At 38.1% G+C, this 23,686-nt stretch overlaps 1 pseudogene; it reads left to right on the forward strand.

Annotated features, from left to right (window-relative positions):
• Positions 1-475: 475 nt before the first annotated feature.
• The window catches only part of LOC119522365, a 109,717-nt pseudogene continuing 86,506 nt past the window's right edge, over positions 476-23,686 (forward strand).

Raw genomic sequence — 23,686 nt, forward strand, 5'->3', positions numbered from 1 at the left:
GATCTATCCAGATATGATTGACCCCAAACAGATTTTCCCAGACCAGACAGGCCCAAGTCTCAGAAAGAGTGTGTAATCAGTATCAAGTTTCCCTGAGTTTGAGACACAGCATGTCGTCAAACTTTCCTGTAAGGTCACTACACTCTGTGCCTTTCTTATCCTGCCCAGAAGCTGGGGCTTTGCAGCTCTCAACTCCCCACTGGTGTAAATAGGTTCAGTGCCTTTAATTCTTGGCAGACCCTGTCCCTACCTGGGGTCTCATTAAGGCAAGCTTAAGCTGTTTCTGTTCCCTTTATTCCCAGATCCTGGGGTCTGAATTCTCTGAAGGAGGTCCACCACTTGACCTGGGCCTCACACCCCTTTTCTTGGGGAAGGAATGTCCTTTCAGGAATTATCCTCTTCACATGATTCCTAATTTTGTCTCTCAGACCTGTCTTAACTCCATCCTTTCCTGGATCAGCACTAACATTTGAAAATGCCTGAGGCTTTCTATAATGAGCTACTTTGTGGAGGCATGGAAGGTTCCCTGGCTTGGCAGGTTAGTCAGGGAGGCCGCCTCCTAAGCATTGTGTGCCCAGCAGGCACCAGGCTGGGAGAAGGCCAAAGCACTGTGTGCCTGAAGGCAGGCACCAAGGCATTGTGGGCCTGAGGGCAGGCACCAAGGCATTGTGTGCCTGAAGGCAGGCACTGAGGCATTGTGTGCCTGATGGCAGGCAATTAACTTAGAGAATGATGCTGGGCTCCTTCCATGCCCTTGCTTTCCCACCTGATTCAGAAGAGATCATTCCCTGAGATTACTATTGTCCTCAAGCTTGCACCCGAAGATTGTAAACATGCTAGTCTTGTGATTCTAGAAGAAATGTGGTTGCCTGGGGAAATGGAAAAACAATCACGTAGCCCAAAGAATGCTTATGCTATATAATCCTGTGCTAAAAAGCCAATAAAAAACTTCTTGCAGGAACAGAGATATGGAGTCGGCTCCCTTCTTTCACAATTGGTGCCCTGTGTAAGGACATTCCAATCCTGACCACAACATTTGGAAGCTGTGCAGTAAGTACAAGCAATTTTATTTTGTGGTGGTTCAGTAGTTTCAGCCACTCAATGATATGGGTCAGTCTTACTGTTCCCCAGTGCTGGTATGTGTTAACCCTACAATGGCTGCTGCAGGCTAGTGGATATTCTGTCTCTGAGGACACTTTGCATTCTTTGTTACATGATGTTGTTCAGCATAACCCTTGGTTTCCTGATGAAGGCACATTAGATCTAGATGTCTGGGAATGAATTCGAAGGAATTTAAAATGTGATTTTGAGCAAGGACAAAAAATTTCCTCTAAGACATTTACTACATGGGCTCTTGTTTGCACTGCCCTGACCCCTCTTCATATTGCTGGAACTGAGCTTTCTGAAACTGAGGTAACTAAAAGGGAGACCACAACTGTCTCCAATGAGTGCCTTCTGCCTCCCAAGCCCTCAGCTCCCCTTCCAACAGCTGATAAAGGTGGCAGACAAACAACCATAACCTGGCCCTCTCCTCCTCCTTCTTTACCACCACCACCACCTCCTCTCCCTGGAGGTGCCGCACCAGTTTTACAATGCTGTTTGCATGAGGCAGCATTGGCTGGTGATCTTGTTTGCCCCATTATGCTTAACCAGCAAAATCAAAGAGCGTTTGAGCCATTAACTTGTCAGACTTACAAAGAACTCAAAAAGAGTGTTCATGAGAAAGGAGCTGCAAGTCTGTTTACTAAAGGGCTATTGAAAGCTTTGTCTGAAGGTTTTGTTTTAACCCCCCTGGGAACAGGGATATGCTTGTGTTTCTACCTCAGCAGGCCGCATTGATGATGTGAGAAGTCCTGAAGAAAACTACACTAAAGGCTGGGGTGGTGCTACAAAAAACTGGCACCCCTGTAACTCCAGAAACACTGTTTCTGGCAATGGTTTCTACTATCCATTGCCAGAGTGTGGTAATCTTAATCTTCCTTTCCTTGTTCTCCTTTCTATCCCCATGTGTCTCTGCCCACCTGTATTGGGCACACATTTTAGACCCCCCTCTGTTCCACCCAGTAACTTGGATGGACTCCCCTTTCCCTGTCTCCCACAATGTTACCACTTGGCTAGGTGGAGTGCATGTGTCACCTAGCAGTCCTCTAATTAATGGCAGTCAATGGATCTTAGCTAACAATAGTTTATCTTTTGCCTCCTCTCATCTTCCCCTTTGTGTATCTTTAACCAGTGAATATTGCATCAAACCCCACAACTGTGCCTGGCTACATAATGCCTCCCAGATACTCACTTTCATATCCACAGGGAGCCTCACTTATGGAAACAAAACTACCCAGAATAATGTTTCTGTGCTGGCTCCAGATCCCCCTTGTGCATCTAGATGCAACATATATAAACCCATGGGTGCATCCCTCAATTGAGATGCATGCAGTGGCAAAAATCCCCATGTCCTTTTCATTCATAACCACTCTATTATTGATTGGAGCCCCATCAGATGTCTCATGTCTGGCAATCATACACAATTAGTTCATTGGGTCAGAAATCACTCTGTCCTTGTGGCAAACTCCTCTGAACCTATCATTTGGACCAATGGCTCATTAAGTCTTCCCACCCCTCAACTCAACTCCTGGCTGCTGCAGTGTACTGTGTGGTGGTTAGGACATGTCTTCCACAAAGTATCCATCTGGCATGGTAATTATAACTCTTCCAAGCATACAAATATTACTTTCACTCATAACTGTACTCTTGATGTCCTAGTCTGCATTATGCATCCTTACGTATTCCTAATCAGTGATTCCCGTAATGTTACCTATTCTGATCATTACAACAATACCTTCTCAAACAACTCATATTTTACTTCTTGTATTTCAAACACTAAAATAACTGAGAGGAATATAACAAGTATATTAGTCTTAAAGAAACAAGCTGAAATATTTCTACCAGTGAATTTAACTCAAGAATGGCAATCTTTCTCCTCTCTTGCTGTTCTTGAACAGGCTTTGCAAAACATTCATGTCACCCATTTCATATTTACTCTAATTGCAGTTCTTATATCCACTGTTGTAATTTTAGCCTCCGCTACTGCGTCTATAGTAGCTATCACCCAAACTGTGCAAACAGCTCACTTTGTAAATTCTGCTATTGAAAATGTTAGTCAACAATTTATTACTCAACAAAGCATTGATCAGAAAATCCTAACCCACCTTCAAGCTCTAGAGGCTGCAGTTGAATTTGTAGGTGAATGGCAAGATGCCCTTGCCCAGCACCTTACCTTAAGATGTGATTGGCAGATGATGTCCATCTGCGTAAACCCTTTGCAATGGAATCATACATGCCACACTTAGAATGATGTCAAAAAACAATTGTGGGGAGTGTTTCATGATAATTTAACTACTGATGTGGATAATCTAAAAACACAAATTTTAGAAATCCTCCATGCCACCCAAATCAATGAAGAGCGAACCAATGCTATCAATACTCTACAAAATCATTTGCAATGGCTAGACCCAAGCTCCTGGCGTCACATATTTCTCTACCCTCTATAGCTAAATGGCTCTTCCTTAGTGCTATATCTTGTGTTTTACTTTTAGGACTCCAGTGCTGGTGGACCAGCCTAAGAAGACATCATGCCCATTCCCGGAATCCCCATGATATCCCTATGAATGAGCTTTATGTTATTACACAAAACTATAATCGTAATCAAAAGGGGGGAGATGTGGAAGCACAGAAGTTTCCTTGGCTTGGCAAGTTAGTCAGGGAGGCCACCTCCTAAGCATTGTGTGCCTGAAGGCAGGCACCAGGCTGGGAGAAGGCCAAAGCATTGTGTACCTGAAGGCAGGCACCAAGGCATTGTGGGCCTGAGGGCAGGTGCCAAGGCCTTGTGTGCCTGAAGGCAGGTGCTGAGGCATTGTGCACCTGATGGCAGGCAATTAAGTTAGAGAATGATGTCAGGCTCCTTCCATGCCCCTGCTTTCCCACCTGGTTCAGAAGAGATCATTCCCTGAGATTACTATTGTCCTCAAGCTTGCACCCGAAGACTGCAAACATGTTAGTCTTGTGGTTTTAGAACAAATGCAGTTGCCTGGGGAAACAGAAAAACAATTATGTAGCCCAAAGAATGCTTATGCTATATAATCCTGTGCTAAAAAGCCAATAAAAAATTTCTTGCAGGAACAGAGAGATGGAGTCGGCTCCCTTCTTTCACACTACTTAGAATAGTGTAAAAAAGAGAAAGAAAGAAAAAGAAATCCCTTTTCAGAGCCAGTCCCCATGCCCCAGTTTTACTGGTCAAGAGCTGGAGCTGGTACCTGGCTCTATGTGCCCTTTCCTTGGCTCATAGCCCTTTTCCAGTATTCTGAACTCAGCTGATTCCAAAAGCCTCTGTTTTTATTATTTTTTTTCCATCAGCCCCTCATTCTTTCTGCTGAAAGAGACCTCAGGGTTCCTTTTCTGCTTGCTCTGAGTTTATCTATGTTTACAACTTGTATTCAGTAGTCCAAAATTGTTAATTAAAACCACAGTTGGAGCTTGGTTGAGCTACCTTCCCTTGCTCCTTGTAGAGACTGCTTTTTTCCCACAATGGAAAACTCAGCCTGCTGTGCCAGTTGGGGAGGACTTCCAGCCTTTGCCACTTTGGGGGCTTTACTTACAGTTCTACACCATGGTCTTGGCCCTTTCACCCATTCCAGACCAGTGTACAATGTGTGTCTGGTCACGAATGTCCCCCAAACTGTTTTTCAAGACTATTTACCTGTTGTTCCAGGCTGTTTACTAGTTGTTCTAGAAGACCAACTAAATTCCACACCTTCCTACACCACCATCTTTTCCTACCTCTGCCAATTGATTTTTGACAAGGGTGCAAAGTACATGCAATGAGGAAAGTAATAGTCTCTTCAACAAATGGTGTTGGGAAAACTGAATATCCATATGCAGAAAAATGAAGTTGGATCTTTACCACATACCATATAGAAATATTAACTCAAATTTGATAAGTGACCCAAATATAAGAGCAAAAACCATAAAACTCTTAAAAGAAAACATAGAGGCAGAACTTATGACCTGGGATTCCATGACAGGTTCATACATATGACACCAAAAGCATGAGTGACCAAAAAGTGATATATAGATTCAAATTCATCAAAATCAAAAACCTATGTGCATTTAGATGTTCCTTGGTAAATCATCAAGAAAGTGAGAAGACAACCTACAGAAAAGGAAAAAAATGAAAAAGAAACTATATCTGTTAAGGGCTTAATATCCAAAATATATGAAGAACTTCTCTAAATACATTTTTATTGTGAAATCCAACTCACACACAGAACAGTGACAGCTCTCAAAGCACAACCCAACAAATATTGAGAGCAAACCTCAAGATCTTGAAGATGCTTCCTCTCATTTTCTTATAGAAATTTTATAGTCCTGGTTCTTATATTTTTATTAATGGTGTGAGATAGGGGCCATCCTTCATTATTTTGCATATGGATATCAAGTTCTCCCAGCACCATTTGTTGAAGAGTCTATTCTGTCCAAGTTGAAAGGACTTGGCAGCCTTGTTAAAAATCCACTGGGCATTTATATGAGAGTTTCCTTCTGGACTTTCAATTCTATTCCATATTTCAATATATCTATCTTTGTGCCAGTACCAAGCTGTTTTTACCACTGTAGCCTTGTAATATGCATTAAAGTCAGGAAGTGTGCATCTTCTAACTTTGTTCTTTTTCAAGATGTTTTTGGCTATATGGGGCCCCTTACTCTTCCAAATAAATTTGATAATAGGCTTTTCCATTTCTCCAATATAGGCTATTGGCATTTTGATTGAGATTACATTAAATATGTAAATCATTTTGGGTAGAATTTACATCTTAGCAATATTTAGTCTTCCAATCTATTAACACCAAATGTCCTTCCACTTATTTAGTTCTTTGATTTCTTTTAGCAAAAAAAATTGCTAAAATATTGTGGCTTTCTGTGCACAGGTCCTTTAGAACCTTAGTTAAATCTATATGAGATATTTGATTCTTTTAGTTGCCATTGTAAATGGAATTTTTTAAATTTCCTCCTAAGATTGCTCATTTTTAGTATATAGAAATGCTACTGAATTTTTGTGTGTTGATCACTTTGCTGAATTTGTTTATTAGCTGTGGCTTTGCTGTAGATTGTTCTGGGCTTTCTCTATATAGGATTATGTCTTCTGCAAATAGTGAAAGTTTTACTTCTAACTTTCCTATTTGAATGCCTTTTACTTCTTTTTCTTGCCTAACTTCTCTGGCTAGAAATTGCAATACAGTGTTGAATTATAGTGGTGAAAGTGGGCATACTTGTCTTGTTCCAAAACTTGGAAATTTTTGAGTCTTTCACCATTGAGTATGATGTTTGCTGTGGGTTTTTCATATATGCCCTTTATCATGTTGAGGAAGTTTCCTTATATTCTTATTTTTCAAAGTCTTTTTTTAATCTAGAAAGGGTGCTGGATATTTTTTAATCCCTTTTCTGTGTCAATGGAGATGAACATGTGTCCTTTTCCCTTTGTTTTGTTTATGTGGTGTTGTTACGTTAATTGTTTTTCTCATGAATAGTCCAACTTATTATATATCTTTGGAATAGCCCCTATTTATCTGATCAGATTTTATCAGCTCTTCATCATCTGACTTTATCCTGGATATGTTGGACAGTTTTTAAGATTATACTTTTTATGAAATTGTTTCATCTTCAGGAGAAAATTTCCTTTCTCTATTCCTTCTCTGGGAATCTTGAGCTATTCTGTTTGTTTTCGTGCAGAATTTTCTCTCCACCTCCTATGATTTGTTTAAATTCTCTCCCTCACTTTGTGCCCCATTTGCCTTACTTTTATAGTTCTGGGCCCCTCCTGTTTTACAGCAGTTCAGTTTACAACCCCCCCTCTTTGTTTTCTCTGTGAGGTTTTCTGCTTCTGGTTTCTTCCCAATAGGGCAGCCCATCCTGCAGAATCAGATAGGGTCAATCAAGAAAGGTGGGCCACTCCAGAAATGTCTGTTTTGCATTTAGGTGGTCCAGTCAACAAAAACTGGATTGACTGAGCACAGTACTTTCCAGCCACAGTTTTACTGCAGTCTTCCTATGCCTGCTGCTTTTGGGACCCTTTTATATGCAGCACTACTCAGCAACATGTGTTCTGCCCTGGTACTCTGTGGACTTGGATCCTTTTGCCTGGCATGAGGTTCCATTGCTGCTAGTCCTGGTTGGAGGTGGGAGGGATCTGGGTCATTGCCTCTGAGCAACTACCCAAGCTATGTGGGACTGAGTAAGGGTGAGGGAGAGGACTGATGAGAAAGAGACAGAAGTTTCCTATTTGATATTTTCCTCTTTTTTGATTCAGTATTTGTGGAGTACTTCTTCAGACTCTACCATCCTCCAGAGTTCTAAGCAAGTGAGATTTGTCCTTTTATTTGCTGAATCTCTTAGGAGGTTTTTCAGGGGATATCTTACCACACCATGTTGATGACATCACTACACCAGTAGGGTTTCAATATCCAGAACACATAAGGAAATCCTATTTCTAAAATTGCCAATGTATCCCAAAGTTTCACCCAAGGTTTATTGTTCAAAGTATGGTTTCAGGGGCCAGAAGTCCAAGTCAAAGTATGTTTGCAAGACCATGCTTTCTCCTGGGGTCACTAGTGTTTTGGCACTGCTTTTCTGGCAAACTTGGGATTATCTGGCCTTCCCAGAACATGGAGGAATGCATTCCTTTCCCTTCCAGGTTCCCACTAACAATAGCCTTTTAAAGTTGAAAGAATGTCCTGACTGAAAAGCAACAACAGAAACCACATTTACAATTGCCTCATTACTTTCTATTGAGGGGTGTGTAATAGTGAATTTATAGTAATCAAGTACTTTTGTAAGAGATGTTCACCAAGCAAGTAATTGACTTTTTCAACTTATTCTGTAAGAGATACCTCTTACTACTACATATGCATCATCTGAGAAACATAAAAAGTACCTACCAATATACACTATGTCCATCCAGTGCAGATATTTGTTCTTAACAATAGCTTCATAGGGGTTAAGTTCAAGGATTTATAAAGGTACAACTTAATGCACATTTTGGAGTGAACTATATATGAGCACTAAGCAGTTTCCATAAACACAAATGTATATGTTGTATCATAAACATACAGCGTTAAAGGGACTCGGGCAAGATGACGGCATAGAGAGGAGTGGAAGCTAAGTAGTCCCCCTGGAACAACTACAAAAAACCAGAAACAACTAGTAAATAATCCAGAATAACTGCGGGGGGACAAACGAGACCATCCATTCATCATACACCAACCTGAATTGGGAGGAATGCCCGAGAACACAGCATAAAATCTGTAAGTAAAACCTGCGGAACCAGGTCGGGAGACCCCCTCCCCCATAGCCCGAGCTGCAGAGCTGCGTGGTGCCACAGAGAAGCTCTCTCCCAGCAAGCAAATACAGCTCAGCTGAGCTCCAACTGGGGTTTTAAGTAGCGAGTGTGAACTGCTCACTACAGGTACGCAGCCCCAAAAAACAGACAGAGGCTTTGGGTGACGACTGACCTGGGAGAGCCGGAGGGTTGTCTTGGACTGGGTCTGAAGGGGACTATCTATTTCTTTTTTGGCTCAGTGGAGAAAGCCCCAGTCATTTTCAGTTTCCAGGGCTGTGACTCTGGGAAGGGTGGAGACACCACAAGCAGAGAGCGAGACCACTGAAATGCTAATGACCTCCACCTGAGGGGTCTGTCTTCTCTAGGAGGAAAGGGGTGGGGCCCTTTCCATTCAGAACCAGACCCCAGAGCCTGGGGGAACACGGCCATACCTCCTCACACCAGGCAAGAATTATAGGCTAACAGGCGTCACCTGCTGGGCAGAAAAGCACAGTGACCTGAGGCATCAAAGGGTGGAGCAATTTTCTAAGACACACCCTCAGGGAAACCAGATACTGAATATTTCTTCCCTCTGGGACCTGAGCATGTTCTGGTCTGGGAAAACCTGATTTGGATAACCAAGGAAACCATGCCTAGACAACAGAAAATTACAACCTACACTAAGAAAAACAAAGTTATGGCCCAGTCAAAGGAACAAACGTACACTTCAACTGAGATACAGGAATTTAAACAACTAATGCTAAATCAATTCAAAAAGTTTAGAGAAGATATTGCAAAAGAGATAGAGGCTGTAAAGGAAGCACTGGACATGTATACGGCAGAAATCAAAAGTTCAAAAAACCTACTAGTAGAATCTATGGAAATGAAAGGCACAACACAAGAGATGAAAGACACAATGGAAACATACAACAGCAGATCTCAAGAAGCAGAAGAAAACACTCAGGAACTGGAGAACAAAACACCTGAAAGCCTACACGCAAAGGAGCAGATGGAGAAAAGAATGAAAAAATATGAGCAACATCTCCGGGAACTCAAGGATGAAAGAAAGTACAATAATGTACATATCATTGGTGTCCCAGAAGGAGAAGAGAAGGGAAAGGGGGCAGAAGCAATAATAGAGGAAATAATTAATGAAAATTTCCCATCTCTTATGAAAGACATAAAATTACAGATCCAAGAAGCGCAGCGTACTCCAAACAGAAGAGATATGAATAGGCCTATGCCAAGACACTTAATAATCAGATTATCAAATGTCAAAGACAAAGAGAGAATCCTGAAAGCAGCAAGAGAAAAGCAATCCATTACATACAAAGGAAGCTTAATAAGACTATGTGCAGATCTCTCAGCAGAAACCATGAAGGCAAGAAGGAAGTGGTGTGATATATTTAAGATACTGAAAGAGAAAAACCACCAACCAAGAATCCTGTATCCAGCAAAGCTGTCCTTCAAAAATGAGGGAGAGCTCAAAATATTTTCTGACAAACAGACAATGAAAGACTTTGTGAACAAGACACCTGCCCTACAGGAAATACTAAAGGGAGCACTACAGGGTGATAGAAGACAGGAGTGTGTGGTTTGGAACACAATTTTGGGAGATGGTAGCACAACAATATAAGTACACTGAACAAAGGTAACTATGAATACGTTTGAGAGGAAGATGGGGAGCATGTGAGACACCACAAGAAAGGAGGAAAGATAACGACTAGGACTGTGTAACTTGATGAAATCTAGAGTATTCAACAATTGTGATAAAATGTACAAATATGTTCTTTTATGAGGAAGAGCAAGCAAATGTCAACCTTGCAAGGTGTTAAAAATGGGGAGGCATTGGGGGAGGGATTCAATCAGCATAAACTAGAGACTGTAACTAATAGAATCATTGTATTATGCTTCCTTTAATGTAACAAAGGTGATATACCAAGGTGAATGCAGATGGGGGGGGGGATAGGGGAGGCATGTTAGACACTTGACATTGGTGGTATTGTCTGATTCTTTATTCTACTTTGATTTAAGGTTATTTTTCCTTTTGCTGCTTCCTAGCTGTCATTTTTTTGTTTCCTCTTTCTTTTGCCTCTCTACCTTCTTTGACTCTCCCTCCTGCCTTGTGGAAGAAATGTAGATGCTCTTGCTTAGTATGAGCAGAATGTTCAATTAGGATGAACTTAAATGTTTGGAAATGAACAGGGGTGTTGGTAGCAAGATGTGAGAATAACTAACAGCGCCGAATGGTGTGTGAATGAGGTGGAAAGGGGAAGCTCAGAGTCATATATGTTACCAGAAGGAAAGTTGGAGGTCAAAAGATGGAAATGTATAAAACTGAATCCTATGGTGGGCAATGTCCATGATCAACTGTACAAATACTAGAAATCACTTCATGAACCAGAACAAATGTATGACAATACAATTAGAAGTTAATAATAGAGGGGCATATAGGGAAGAACTATATACCTATTACAAACTATATACTACAGTTAGTAGTATTTCAACATTTTTTCATAAACAGTAACAAACGTACTATATCAATACTAGGAGTCAACAATTGAGGGGGATTGGTTAGGGATAGGGGAGGTTTAGAGTTTCCTTTTCTTTTTTTCTTTTTTCATCTTTCACTTTATTTCTTGTCTGGAGTAATGAAAAGTTTCTAAAAATTGAACAGGGGCAAGTGATTGTACACTTTGGATCTTTGGATAATTGTATGGTATCTGAACAATCTCAATAAAAATGAAAAAAATAATAAATAAAAAAAATACAGCGTTAATTTAAAATATTATATTGATATAACTTTATAAAGCACAGATTGCCTACAAAGACCAGAAAGGTAACAAAAATAAGTTAGCCAGCTGTAAGGGAACAGAGAGTGGTAGAACCTTTCAAACTGGGGAATATATTCCCAGCTTAAATACAGAAGCTACTACTCATCTAACACAGATTGTTGCCACATAATAATGCAGACACACATATGCCACATCTTCTGAGTTTTCAAAAGAGGCTTGAAATTTGGATTTATATTAAAATTTCTAAATTTCTAATCACTGGACATCAGTAAGTCAAATGTGGCCTATTGGCCAATTTTCAACCTCTGTTGTGAGCTGCCATCCTCTTCTCTACAGGATGTTAGTGGAAACCTTTGTCTGAAGCAGGTCGTATAGTGTCTGTCCCAGTTCAGGTCTGGATTATCTTCTTCCATTGCCTTGGTTTGGTACTTCTATGTCCATATACTGGGATAATCCAGATCCTATATTGTTCACATCATACCTATCACTTCTCATATCATCTGGCTTAACATTTATAGTTAATAATCTATAAATTTGTTCTTGCTCAAAGTTCAGCCTTTAATATTCAAAACCTTACATTGTACTATGAGGAAAATTAGTTGTGTGTATATTGCTTTAGCTATTTCCTTTCCTATTTACTGCTGTTCAATATGATTAGTACTGAAATGGTAGAATTACCATGACCTTAGATCAACAGTAGTATCTGCTAATGACATTTTCAAACTAGCCTTTGGAGCTGCAGTGAGAGGAATTTTGTAACTACTGACATTAGAGAGGGAAAGAAATGTCTTCCAGGTTAAGCCTTGCTTGGAAGTTTCTGCTGTCAGAAAGTTTTACTGCTCTGGTTGTTTACTGTTTCCCAACAGTAGCAGTTGAAATTAAAAGAGGTAGATGACCTTATCACTATGTGTAACTGCACCTACTGTATAACTCTGTCATAGTTCTTATTGTATATCCTCTCCACTAGACTGTGAGATTTGAAGACTTACTCATTGCAATATGCCTAATATCAAGCACAGTGCTGGACACATGTAGATGCTCAATGCTCACTAAATGTTTGCTGAATGAATGAATTAGCAGTTCCATCTTGTAGAAACATTCCCCACCCTTCCCTTAGGTGAGTTAAATCAGAGCTAGCAGGTATTCATCATAATGAAGTATGGTATCTATACCATGCAGAATCATTATATGTGGTCCACATACAACCAATCAAAAAACATTCAGATATTTTTGAAAGGTTTTAGAAATGAAATTTATGAAGCTATTCTGCAGAGCTATGGTAGGCTGATTTATGCCCCCCCCCCCCAATGATTCCCATGCCCTTACATGGCAAATGAAACTTTGTAGAAGTGATTAATATTATGTACCTTGAGATGAGGGGATTATCCTGGAATATCAGGATGGGACCAATCTTAACCCATGAGTTCTTAAATGTGGAGAAGCTTTCCAAGCTGTGATTAGAGGTGGCGGGGGAGAGAGAGAGAGAGAGAGAGAGAGAGAGAGAGAGATGTGACAATGGGAGCAGTGTGAAAAGATACAATGTTAGCTTCAGATGGAGGAAGGGGGCTATAAACAAAGGAATTAGGTGGCACCTGGGAGGAACATAGATAGCCATCCTGACACCTTAATTTTAGCTAATACTGACTTCCAGCCTTCAGAAATGTAAGTCTTTTTTGTTTAAACCACAAAGTTTATGGTAATTTGTTAAAGCAGCAATAGAAAACTAATACAAGTGCAAAGACAGTTGTCATATTAACAAGGTTCTGGTCATAGACACATTACTGGATTTAAATGTTCTTTTATTAAACATTTATTAACTGTTAGACAAAAATGATCAATATGCTCTCATAGGCCATAGAATAAGCAGACTTCAATTTACTGCTTTACAAGCATCCAATTTATCTTTAACACCCATTTCACAGAGTCTGGTGATCAACATGGAAAAATATGAATGCTGTGCATCATTATCCAGCTGACTGGGAATACAAGCCTTTCAGATGGTCATGTTAACACTGGCATTTAAATCCTGTGTGGTCCCCTAATAGGGGCTATAACAAGAATTTCTGAATTGTGAGTCCATTTTTATCTTTAAAATTTTAATTTTGAAATATTTCAAACTTACAGGACAGTTACAAAAAGAATACAAACCCCATTCAGAGAACTCCAACATACCTCTACTCCCCCCAAATATATAGATCCACAAATTTTAACATTTCACATTTGCTATTTCTTTCTCCCTCTCCCTCTCTCTCTCCTTCTCTCTCCCTCACTCTTTCTCTCCCCCATCTCTATCTCTATCCCTATCTCTATCTCTATCTCTATTTCTCTACCTCTCTATCTCTTTCTCTCTTTCTCTCCTCTCTATGAGTTTTCTCAACACTTAAATGTAGGTTGTATACATCATGCTCCTTGAACACTTGAATACTGGCAGGCATATTTTCCAGAAACAAGGACATTCACCTTTGTAACCACCTTAAGTGCAGTTAGCAAATTTAAGAAATACAACATTGATATAAAACTTATAGTTTGTAATCCAAATTTTTTTCATGTGTCCCAATAATGCCCATTTGAGTCTTTTCTCATCACTTTCTGGATCCTATCCAGGAATATATATTGCATTTAATTGTCATTGTCCCTTTAGTTGCCTTCATTTTTTTAATTGTGAGAACATATATACAACATAAACTTTCCCATTTAAATAATTCTCATATTTACCATTCAATGGGATTCATTGCATTCACAATATTGTAGAACCCTCACGACCATCCTTCAATCTCCGCAAGCAGAAACCCTACAACCATTATTCATTAACACCCCATTCCACATGCCTTCCAACCTTGGCATCATATACTTTAATTTCTGTCTCTATGGGCCTGCATATTCTCCAATATTGTCTTTGCAGTTACCACAGGGCTTAAATATAACATCCTAAATCTATAACAATCTCACTTGATTTGATACCAATGTAACTTCAATAGCATACACATAATGTGTACTTATGCCCCACTATATCCCCTATCTTTATGTAGTTTTTCTCACAAATTGCATGTTTATACATTGAGTCCAAAACCCCTGATTTACCATTGCATGTCAGTCATTTACTTTTAGATCCTATAGAAATTAAAAAATGGAGTTACAAACTAAAAATAAAACACTACTGGCATTTATATTTATCTGTGACATTACCCTCACTAGAGATCTTTATTTCTTCTTGCAGTCTCAATCTATTATCTATTGCCTATATATTATATATTGTCTTTTCCTTTCAACCTGCAGAACACTCTTTAGCATCTCTTGTAGGGCCAGTTTAGTGGTAATAAACTCCCTCAGGGATTGTTTATCTGGGAATGTTTTAATTTCATTCTCAGTTTGTTTTTACATGAAATTTTATTGAGATGTATTCACACACCATATAGTCCATCCAAACTATACAATCAACAGCTCACAGTATCATCATATACTTGTGCATTCATTGCCACAATCAATTTTAGAATATTTTCATTTCTCCAAAATTAAAAATTAAAAAAAATCAGAACACCCAAAACATCCTATAACCCTTATGCCCCCTATCATATATATATACACACACACATATATATATATATATATATATACACACACACACACACACACACACATACATAGTCTTTATTTTATTACTCATCTGCCCATACACTGGGTAACAGGAGTGTCAATCACAAGGTCTTCACAATCACATGGTCACATGATGAAAGCTATATAGTTAGGCAATTGTCTTCAAGAATCAAGTCTACTGGATTACAGTTCAACAGATTCAGATATTTCCTTCTAACTATTCTAATACACCAGAAACTAAAAAGGAATATCTATGTATTACATTAGAATAATCCCCAGAATGACCTCTTGATTCAATTTGAAATCTCTCAGCCACTGAAACTTTCATTTATTGTCCCCCTTTTGGTGAAGAAGACATTCTAAGTTCTATGATGCCAGGGTCAGGCTCATCCCTGGGAGTCATGTCCCACATTGCCAGGGAGACTTATATCCCTGGGATTCATGTCCCCCATAGGGCAGAGGGAATTGAGTTTATTTTCAGAGAGGGCTGAGAGAGAAAGGCCACATTGGAGCAACAAAAGTGGTTCTCTGAGGGTGACACAGGCATAATTATGACTAGGCTTAGTTTCTCCTTTTCAGGAATGTTTCATAAGGGTAAGCCCAAAGACTGAGGGCTTGACATATTAAATTGGGAGACCATAATGCTTATGAGAATGTCAGGAATTCTCCAGGTGGGGAGGTTTAATATTTCCACATTTTCCCCCAGTCCCTCAATGGGACTTTGAAAATCCTTTTTGATTTTCTGTCCAAAATGCCCTGAGGTGTATCAGGGTATTTCATTAACAGAATCTCAAAATCTTATTCCCTATTCTAAGTTCCATGTAATTATGTTGTTTAAATAAACTGAACAAACAGGTTAAAATAGATTATGTATGCTAGAGAAAATAAATTTTGTACCAGATAAACATCTCAAATTACAGTTAAAACTCAGGACTAGATGTGACTTCTATAACAGCTTACAATCTATAAACCTTTACAGTAAGCCTTATTGAGCATTCTGTTCCCCTGCATCATCTATTGCCCAATCTCTGTACACATTCTCACCCCTGATGAACTATGCTGTCAAATATAATTCTCAGCATTTGCTCAATATGGTTAGGTTATATTAGTGAGGCCTTACAATATTTGTCCTTTCATTTCTGGCTTATTTCACTCAGCATAATGTCCACAAAATTTGCTTAGTTTCATGCCTCAGAATTTCATTCCTTCTTGCAGCTGTTCAATATTCTGTTGTATGTATACACCACAGTTCACCTTTCCATTCATCAATTAGTGTACCCTTAGGCAACCTCACTTCATTGCAAATTGTGACTAAAAGTGCCATAAACATGAGTGTGCTAATGCTTATTTGTCTCCCCGCTTTCAGTTTTTCCAAGTATATACCAAATTATGGGGTTGTAGGATCATATGGATACCCTATACTTAGCCTCTTATGGAACCACTACATTGCCCTCCTGAAGGGCTGCACTGTTCCACTTTTCTACAAACAGTGAATAGTCATATATCTCTCTATATATATCTCCAGCAATTGTATCTTTCTGTTCATTTTTTACAAAGTTTTATTCACATAAGATACAATCCATCTTAAGTGAACAGTCAAGGGCTCCTGGTATAATCATATAGTTATGATTTCACCACCACAAACTATATGAGAAAATTTCTGTTTCTTCTGAAAAAACGAAAGGAAGAAAAAAATAATGAAGAGTAAAAAATTAAAATAAGAAATGAGAAACACCACCGCCACCACCAAGAATCCCATACCCCTCCCTTATATCACAATCTTTTGATATTTAGCTTTGGTATTTTGCCTTTGTTACAATTAATGGAAGAATATTACAATGTTACAGTTAACTATAGATCCAAGTTTGTATTGATTGTATTTTTTGCAATATGCCATCCAATTTTCAACACATTACAGTGTTCATAAACACTTGTTCTCCCTCATGCAAATATCCTGAAATAACTTCATTCCTTCCAATATACTTCTGCCTTATCAAAAGAAAATTAACAAACCATAGTCACACCTGAACATTTCCATATCTTTAAGATCAGCCTCAATATCTTGTGTGTTATTATTAGATTAACGTTCCCCCTTCACTAGCTGCTGTCTTTAGGTCACTTATATTCAAGAATATAAGACAGTTATTTTACATTTTTCACAGAGTTCACATTAGTGGTAACATATAATATCTCTCCTTTTATGTCTGGCTTATTTCACTCAGCATTATGTCTTCAAGATTCATTCATATTGTCATAAGTTTCACAACCTCATTCATTCTTACTGCTGTGTAGTATTCCATTGTGTGCATATACCACATTTTGTTTAATCACTCATCTGATGAAGGACATTTAGGTTGTTTCCATCTCTTGGCAATTGTGAACAATACCACTAATGAATATTGGTCTGCAAATATCTTTCAAGTCACTGCTTTCAGATCTTCGGAGTAAATACCAAAAAGTGAAATTGCTGGATCACGGGGAAACTCAATACCTAGTTTTCTGAGGAACTGCTAAACTGTCTTCCAGAGTGGCTGAATCATTATAGAGTCCCACCAGCAATGAATAAGAGTTCCAATTTATCCACATCCTTTCCAGCATTTGCAATTTCCTGTTTGCTCAATGGCAGCCATCCTTACTGGTGTGAGATGATACCTCATTGTGGTCTTGATTTGCATCTCCATAATAGCTAGTGAAGATGAACATATTTCCATGTGTTTTTTAGCCATTTGTATTTCCTCTTCAGAGAAATGTCTTTTCATATCTTTTGCCCATTTTATAATTGGGCTGTTTGTACTATTGTAATTGAGATGTAAGATTTCTTTATATATGCAAGATATCAGTCTCTTATCAGATACATGGTTTCCAAATATTTTCACCCATTGAGTTGGTTGCCTCTACCTTTTTGACAAGTACCTTTGAGGTACAGAAGATTTTAATTCTGAGGAGTTCCCATTTATCTATTTTTTTCTTTCATTGCTTGTGCTTTAGGTGTAAGGTCTAAGAAGCAACCTCCTAATAGTAGGTCCTGAAGATGTTTCCCTACATTATCTTCTAAGAGTTTTGTGGTACTGTCTCTTATATCAAGATCTCTGATCCACAGTGACTAACTTTTGTATAGGGTGTAATGTAGGGATCCTCTTTCATTGTTTTGGATATAGATATCCAGTTCTCCCAGCTCCATTTGTTGAAGAGGCTGTTATGTCCCTGTTCAGTGGATTTTGGGGCCTTATCAAAAATCAGTTGACCATACATCTGGGGGTCTATTTCCAAATTCTCACTTCAATACCATTGATCAATATATCTATCTTTGTGTCAATATCATGCTGTTTTGACTACTATGGCTTCATAGTGGCCTTAAAAGTCAGGCAGTGTAAGTCCTCCTACTTCATTTTCCTTTTTTAGAAAGTTTTTAGCAATTCAAGGCATCTTTCATTTCCAAACAAATTTTATGAATAGCTTTTCCCAGTTTACAAAGTAGATTATTGGAATTGTGATGGGAATTGCATTGAATTTATAGATCAGTTTGGATAGGATCGACACCTTAACAACATTTACCCTTCCTATCCATAAACACAGAATATCTCTCCATCTCTTTGGGACCACTTTTATTTCTTTTACTAGAGTTATGTAATTTTTTGTGTAGAGGTCTTTTACAGCCTTGGCTAAGTTTTTTCCTAGGTACTTAATTTTTTAGTTGCTATTGAGAATAACAATAGTTGTTTGATTTTCAGATTAATGTGTTGTATTACATTGATTTTCTTATTTTGAACCACCCTTACATGCCTGGGATGAACCCCGGTGGTCACAGTGTATGATTTCTTAAAGTGTCTTTGCATTCAATTTGCAAGAATTTTGTTCATAATTTTTGCACCTATATTCATTACAGAGATTGTCCTATAGTTTTCCTTTCTTATAGTGTCTTTATCTGGTTTTGGTATTACAGTGATGTTGGCTTCATAAAATTAGTTAGGTAGTATTTAATTTTCTTCAATTTTTTGAAAGAGTTTAAGTAGGAAATGTGTCAGTTCTTTTTGGAAACTTTGGCAAAATTCCCCTGTAAAGCCGTCTGGCCCTGGGGTTTTATTTGTAGGAAGCTTTTTTAAAAACTGTTTGGATCTCTTTACTTGTAATTAGTTTATTGAGGTCTTCTATTTCTTCTCTATTCCGTCAAGGTTGTTCACGTTTCCAGGAAATTATCCATCTCCTCTGAATTATCTAGTTTGTTGGCATAGAGATTTTCATAGTATCCTCATGATTTTTTATTTCTTCAGGATTTGTAGTAATATCCTCCCTCTCATTTATTATTTTATTTATTTGGGTCTTCCATCTTGTTGACTTTGTCAGTCTAGTTAAGTGTTGGTTGATCTTGTTGATCTTCTCAAAGAACCAATTTTTTGTTTTATTTATGCTCTATTGTTTTTTGTTTGTTTGTTTTCCATAGCATTTGTTTCTGCTTTAATCCTTATTTCTTTTCTTCTACTTGCTTTAGGATTAGTTTGCTGATCTTTTTCTAGCTTCTACAGTTGCTCCATTAGTTATTTGATTTTAGCTCTTTCTTCCTTTTTAAAGTTTGCATTATACTTATAAATTTCCCCTTTAATACTGTCTTTGCTGTATCCAATAAGTTTTGATATGTTGTAGTCTCCTTTTCATTCATCTCTAGATATTTAACAATTTCTCTTACAATTTCTTCTTTGACCCACTTGTTTAGGAGTGTGTTGTTTAACTTCCAGATACTCGTGAGTGTTCTGGATCTTTGATAGTTATTAACTTCTAGTTGCATTCTATTGTGGTCAGGGAATGTGTTTTGAATAATTTCAATCTTTTTAAATTTACTGAGGCTTATTCTATGCCCCAGCATATGATCTATCCTGGAAAGAATTCCATGAGCACTACAGAAGAATGTATATCCTGGTAATTTGGGACGTAATATTCTATATATGTCTAAGTCGAATTCATTTATCACATAGTTTACATTCTCAATTTCCTTATTGGTCTTCTGTCTGGATTATCTATCTATAGGAGAGAGTGCCATCTTGAAGTGTCCCACAATTATTGTGGAAACATCTATAACTTCTTTCAGTTTTGCCAGTGTTTGTCTAGTGTACTTTGGAACACCCGGATTGGGTGCATAAATGTTTGTGATTGTTATCTCTTCTTGGTAAATTGTCCTTTTTTTAGTATATAGTGTTCTTCTTTGTCTCTTATAACATCCTTGAATTTAAAGTCTATTTTATCTGAAATTAATATTGATACACCTGCTTTCTTTTGATGGTAGCTTGCATGGAATATTTTTTCCATCCTTTCACTTTCAATTTCTTTGTGTCACTATGTCTTAGATGAGCCTCTTGTAAACAACATATTCATGGTTCATATTTTTTTTAAATCCATTCTGCCAATCTATATCTTTAATTGGGTAGTTTAATCCATTCACATTCAGTGTTATTACCATGACAGCAGTTCTTGAATCAGTCATCTTATCCTTTGGTTTTTTATTTGTCAGATATATTTTCCCCGTCTATCTTCATTTCCTTTAACTTACCCTTACTAAAACTCTTTAGTTCTGAGCCCTTCTCCATACCTGTCTTTCTTTTCCTTTTTTGCCTGCTAGTAGGTCTCCCTTTAGATCTCTTGTAGGGCAGGTCTCTTATTAGAAAATTCTCCCAGCATTTGTTTGTCTGTGAAGATTTTAAGCTCTCCTTCAGTTTTGAAGGATAAAGAATTCTTGCTGGAAATTTTTCTGTTTCAGAATTTTAAATATATCATATGACTGCATTCTCACCTTGATGGTCCCAGCTGAATAGTCAGTACTCAATCTTATGCTGTTTCCCTTTTATGTGATAAATTACTTCTCTTTTGCTACTTTCAGAACTCTCTCCTTCTCTTCAGCATTCAACAATCTCATCAGAATATGTCTTGGAGTTGGTTTATTTGTATATATTATATTTGGAGTTTGTTGGGCATCTTTGATTTGCATATTTATATCATTTAGAATGATTGGGAAATTTTCCCCAAGAATGTCTTTGTATACTCTTCCTAGCCCATTAATCTCTTCCTCTTCTGGGACACCAATGATTCTTACATTGTGTGCTTCATAGTGTCCATCACTTCCCTGAGATCCATGTCAAATTTTTCAAGTTTCTTCCCCATTCATTCTTTTGTGCTTTCACTTTCTGTCACCCTTACCTCAAGTTCACTAATTTGTTCCTCTACCTCTTTGAATCTGGTGTTGTGTGTCTCAAGACATTTAGCTTTGGTCTATTGCCTTTGTTAAAATTAGTGGAAGCATGTTACAATGTTACTGTTAACCATAAACTTTTGTTTGCATTGATTGTACTTTTCCTCTATAACACCCAATTTTCAACACCTTGCAATATTGACAATTTGTTTCCCCTCATGAAGAAACATTCTTATATTTGTACATTTATTTAACATCATTAATCACTCTAGGTTTTGCAAAGTTATACAATACCAGATTTTATCTTTTATCTCTTTCTTGTGTCATACATGCCCCTAGTCTTCCTCTTTCAACTGTTCTCACCCTCATTTTTCTTCAGTGCACTTACAATATTATGCTACCATCACACATTTTTCTGTGATACATTTCTGGATCTATACAATCATCCCTGGTGAACATTCTGTACTTCTTCATCATCATATGCCAATTCTCTACCCTCTTTCTATCTGCTTATAACCTGTGTTCTCACTCTTAAATTTTGCTCATTAATATTAGTTCATATTAATGAGACCATACAGTATTTATTATTTTGTTTCTGGCTAAGTTTATTCATTGTAATATCTACTCTCTACCATTTTGTCTTTTGGATATTATATGTCATATCTTATTTTATTTTTATTTTTTCTCTCTCTTTTTACCCTTGCTGATAGTCTTCATTTCTACACTCTTCCAAACCTCTCTTTCCTGTATTTTCCTATCTGCCTGTAGTGCTCCTTTAGTATTACTTTTAGAGCTGCTGTCTTGTTCACAAATTCTCTCAGTGTCTGTTTGTCTGAAAATACTTTAAACTCTTCTTCATATTTGAAGGACAGTTTTTATGGATATATAATTCTTGGTTGACAGCTTTTCTCTTCCAGTATCTTAATTATATCATATCACTGCCTTCTCCACTCCATGGTTTCTCCTGAGAAATCTGCAAATAATTTTATCAAGCTTGCCTTGTATGTTATGGATTGTCTTTCTCTTGTTGCTTTCAGAATTCTCTCTTTGTCTTTCACATTTGATAATCTGATTATTAAGTATTTTTGAGTCAGTCTACTTGGATCTATTGTATTTGGGGATTACTGCACTTCTCAGATCTGTAAGTTTATGTCTTTCAAAAAAGATGGGAAATTTTCAGTGATTATTTCCTCTGTTACTGTTTCTGCTCCTTTTCCCTTTTCTTCTCCTTCTGGGACACCCATGACACACATATTTGAGCCCTTCATGTTGTCATTCAATTCTGTGAGACCTTCCTCATATTTTTCCATTCTTTTCCCAATCTTTTCATTTCTGTGTAGGATTTCAGATATCCTGTCTTCTAGTTCATAAATACTTTATTCTACCTCTTCAAATCTGCTGTTGTTAGTCTCCATTGTGCTTTTCATCTCCTCTGTTATGCCTATCATTCCCATATGTTCTGCCAATTGTTTTTTCAAACTTTTGAGTTCTTATGTTTGCCCAATAATTTCTTTATATTTTTTATCTCTTTAGCCATATCTTCCCTCAACTTGATTTGATTTTTGAATTGATTTAGCATATTTGTTTGAACATCTTCAATTATATATTTCAACTCTTTTATCTCATTTGAAGTGTGTATGTTCCTTTGATTGGGCCATATCTTAATTTTTCCAAAGGTGGCATACATTTCTGTTGTCTAGGCATCTGATTTCCTTATTAACCCAATCAGATTTTCCCGGAACATATGTGTCCATGTCTCAGGAGGAGGGTGCAATCAGTATGGATTTTCCCTGAGTAACAGGTGCAGCAGATTGTCAGAGCTTCCTGTGAGGCCTCTACACTCTGCTTTTCCTATTGTTCCTGTTTGCTAATGCTGCCATTTTTCAAAACACTAGAAATGGATTTTATAAAGGGGGTTTAATTGGTTACACAGTTACAGTCTTAAGGTCATAAAGTGTCCAAGGTAAGACATCAAAAGTCAGGTTCCTTCACTTGAGAAAGGCTATTGGCATCTGGAAAAACTCTGTTAGCTCAGAAGGCTTGTGGCTGTTGTCTACTTGCTCCTAGGTTGCATTTCAAAATGGCATTCTCCAAAATATTTCTCTTGGGGCATTTTGTCCTCTCTTAGTTGCAGCTCCTCTTCACTCTCACTTGCTTTCCAAAATGTCACTCACAGCAGCTCTTGGGGCATTTTGTCCTCTCTCAGCTCCTATGTGTTCTTCAAAGTGTCCCTCATGGCTGCAGCAAGCAGTGAGCTCCTTCTGTCTGAGCTTTTCATATGGCTCCAGTGATTTAGTTCAGACCCACCCTGAATGGGTGGGGTAATGCATTCATGGTAATTATCCAATCAAGTTCTTGTCCACAGTTGATTGAGTCACATCTCCATGGAAACACTCAATCAATAGGTTCCAAATCTAATCAACACTAATATGACTGGCCCCACAAGATTGCATCAAAGAACATAGCATTTGGGGGGACATAATACATTCAAATTGCCACACGTATCTTCCCAGCAGGTGATGCTCATCCTCCCAAAGCTCCCCAATGGGGTAAAGATGTGTAGTGCTTTTAATTCTCAGCAGACCCTGTCCCCACCATGGACCAAGGATGAGTCAGAAGCCAAGCTTCAGCTGATTTTCCCTTTTTTACTCCAGGCACTGGGGTCTGAATTCTCTGAGAAAGGGCTACCAATTGAGCTGGGTCCCTCCCACCCCTACTTTTCTTTGTCTCTTTGATTACCTTAAATCCACCCCT

This window comes from Choloepus didactylus, chromosome X, assembly GCF_015220235.1.
Source record: "Choloepus didactylus isolate mChoDid1 chromosome X, mChoDid1.pri, whole genome shotgun sequence".
NCBI lineage: Eukaryota > Metazoa > Chordata > Mammalia > Pilosa > Megalonychidae > Choloepus > Choloepus didactylus.